The following is a 3647-nucleotide window of genomic DNA, read 5'->3' on the forward strand; positions in this document are numbered from 1 at the left end:
ACCATATATGAGAAGTTTTATTTCTGTGTTCTCTGTTGAACTCCATTGGTCGATATGCCTGTTTTTAAGCCAGCGCCACATTGTTTTGATTACTGTAGCATTCTACTAAGTCTTGAAATCGACAAATTTGAGTGCTCAATTTTTATTCATTTTCAGGTTTGTTTTGGCTATTTGAAATCCCTTGATTCCATATGAATTTTAGGATAGGTTTTTCTGAATAAAATGCTATTGGGATTTTGATAGAGGTTGCATTGAATCTGTAGGTCACTTTGGGTGTTATGGATGATGTAACAATAGTAACTCTTCCAATCCATGGATCCAGAATATCTTTTCATTTGTTTATATGTCCTTAATTTCTTTAAGCAGTGTTTTTTCATTTTCTGTGCACAAATCTTTCAGTTCCTTGGTTAGCTTAATTCCTAAATATTTTATTCTTTTTGCTTCCTACTGGGAATGGAATGAAGTTGGACCACTACTGTGCAGAGAACATGTACAAGAGTTAACTAAAAATGTATCAAAAAAAAATGTAAGAGCTAAACTTATAAACCTTTTAGGAGAAAACATAAGGGGAAAGCTTCATGACATTGGGTTTGCTGATGACTTCTTGGATATGACACAAAAAGCATAGACAAAAGAATGAAAATAGATAAATTGGACTACATCAGAATTTTAAAAGCTCTGTTCATCAAAGGACACAATCAACAGGCTGAAAAGACAAGATATGGAATGAGATAAAATATTTGTAAACCAGGATATATCCAGGATATGTATAGAATGATTACAATAATGTAGCGTAATATCTCTTTTCAAGTGGATCCCCTAGAATACTATATTATTTACTTTTGGAAGATGCTCAGATTACACAAATAATCATCCATAAACTTGGCTGAGATTGTTTCATTCTCAAATAATCTTATAAGATTCATGACAAGGACATTGTTGTGTGTGTAGATTGGGAGAGGTAGCAGAACAACCACCTGTCTTTAACTTGGATTGTGAGTTAGCTGTTTATGAATCACTCTTGTGCCTTCAGAAACAACCCAGGTATGGTTTATTCTACCTGATATTGGAGCATTACAGAATCCAACCTTAGGGCTCAGTGGGTAAGATGACACTCAACTCAGGACTGGTGGTTCTTGTTATACAATGCCAAAAACCTATTTCTCAGAAAGAAAGTACTTGCTTGTCTTAGAAAGCACAACTTTGCTCTCAGAACTTATGTGTTGTTCTTCGTAAGATGGTTCCAGGACTTCATGACTTTTTTTAACTAATAGGGGAAGCAAGATATAGAAATTTGCCCCTCACTTTGGCATCCCTCAGACCACTAGACTCCAAGAGGCTTCACTGAGATGTCAGGCCACTGCATTTGCTTGGGATTAATTTCTGGCTATCTGACACAAATGAGTCTTACAAAGTCATCCACAGTATTATTCATTTTTATATTTTCCCATCTCTGAATTAAATAAAATTAATGTTATCATGGATAGCAAAGCAATTGAGGCTCCTTTCATTTATTAATCCATGCAACAAACAGTTACTGAGCACTTATTTCATGTCAGGCTCTTTTCTTGACTCTGGGTGAGGCAATAGTACACAAAGTCAAGTCCTTGCCCTCAGGGAGATTACACTGTAGTCAAAGAGACAATACGTATAACATAACATAACATAACATCATGCAAAATCATGGAGAGTAGTGTTACAAATTGGAAGCAGGGGACAGAGAATGGAGGGTGTTGCTTTGGATATGGTCATCAGGGAAGCACATTTTGGCAGGTTTACATTTAAAGATATTAAAAGGAAATTAGAGAGAGTCTAGCATGTTCAAGGCTTGATCTAGGAATTTTCAGTATCAAGAAGTGTGAAATATGCATGTTTGTTGTTTATGCCACCCAGTCTATGGTATTTTTGGAATAGCAGCTCAAATGGCATAAGATAGTACTCTATAGTGCTTAGATGCCTGCAACTGAGTTAAAATACTGGAATTCTGTGTTGACCATTTCATTTTTGCAGTAGTATTCAGGGATTTGGACCCTTGAAAACTCTTAGGGGTTTACCCAGATCAATTTAGGGAGCTTATCCCATTCCACTCTCATAATCAGGGCAAATGATTTTCTGTCTTTGGGTGCTAATATCTCTCCTGAGCACTATCCTCAGAGCCTTTGCCACATCCTTATTCGTGAGAGTAAAAATCAAAGGATTCAGTGTGGGAGTAATTGTGCTATAGAACACAGAACCAACTTTGTTTTGCAATGAGGTACACTGGGACCTGGGCCTCATACATGAGAGTATGCAGGAACCAAACAAGAGGGAAACCACAGTGAGGTGATAACTACAAGTGGTAAAGGCATTTCTTTTACCCCCAGCTGAACACTGTGAAGGATGAAGGCATAGGATGTAGAAACCAGGAAGATGGGTTGGAGGATAAACAGGATGCTGGTGATGTACACTGTGGTCTCATAAACAGTGATATCTCCACATACCAACTTCACAACAGCTGAAAACATAAGAAAAGTGTTGGATTTTTTGAGGCCCATGAAAACAGAAATGCATTAAGCTCACCGTGTTAATTAGGGAATTTATGAATGCTCCCAACCATGACATGACAGCCATCATCTGTCTCAACCTTCTTTTCATGAGTACAGTGTAACACATTGGATGATAGATGGCAAGATAGTGGTCACAGGGCATGAGACCTATGAGAAGACATTCAGCACCACCCACAGACAAATAGACGAAGTACTCGTTCTCACAGTCCATAAAGGAGACAGGCTTCTTGCCAGAAAGGTAGTTTGTAGCCATCTTGGGGATGGTTGTGGAGACACGAATCAGATCCATGAGGGAGAGCTGGCTGAGCAGGAAGTATGGGTGTATGAAGCCTGGTCACAGCATATTTGAGGAGCATGGTGAGAGTGTTGAAACGAACCACTACTAGGAAAACCAGCATCGTCAAGGAGAAAAGAAAAAAGTGAGTGAAGGAGTCATCAAAGAGCCCTTCAAAGAGGAAGTCTGCCAGAGAGGTCTGACTCCTCTGCCACATTTCCCCTTTCTCAGGACCTGTAGAGACAGAAAGTGGAGATGAAATGTGATATCAGAAATCCTGGGTTTACTACAATCCTGAATATAAGACCTTTTGATATATGGCGCAACTTTTGAAGAAAATTTTTCTGTTTCTCATTATTTTACAGTTAAAATCATTGAAATAACTTTTTATAACAAGAACTGTAAATCTGTCTTCACCAAGATGATACTTTGAAATTCCAGAATATTTAAGTTCTAAGTGCCAAACATCAAACAAGAGCCTCTCCTCATTAATAAGGAATTATATCTACTGCCTAACATGATATCAGTGTCCCTCATACAATGAAAATCACATGAAATAGTCATATAAAACAAGGACAAAATACCCATTACTGTTGTCCAGAGGATGAGTTATCCTATCCAAGTGCTAACCCATTCTGTGGAAGTCAGTTAGGACTTATTCTCAGCCACTCTTGTACATGATGATGGACTCACAAACCAAGTGTCCATGGCAGCAAGGATGAAAGCGATACATGGGTTCAGCAACATGGACTCCTCATATCACTGAATCAACAAGCAAAGGAAGTTACTATATACTGGCTGGCATGACTGATCCTAACTATCAAGGG

At 38.2% G+C, this 3647-nt stretch overlaps 1 pseudogene; it reads right to left on the reverse strand.

The window, feature by feature from the left end:
• Positions 1-2073: 2073 nt before the first annotated feature.
• Positions 2074-3037, reverse strand: LOC124242568 (olfactory receptor 2AE1-like; annotated as a pseudogene).
• Positions 3038-3647: the final 610 nt, after the last annotated feature.

Source organism: Equus quagga, chromosome 7 (genome assembly GCF_021613505.1).
Source record: "Equus quagga isolate Etosha38 chromosome 7, UCLA_HA_Equagga_1.0, whole genome shotgun sequence".
Taxonomy (NCBI): domain Eukaryota; kingdom Metazoa; phylum Chordata; class Mammalia; order Perissodactyla; family Equidae; genus Equus; species Equus quagga.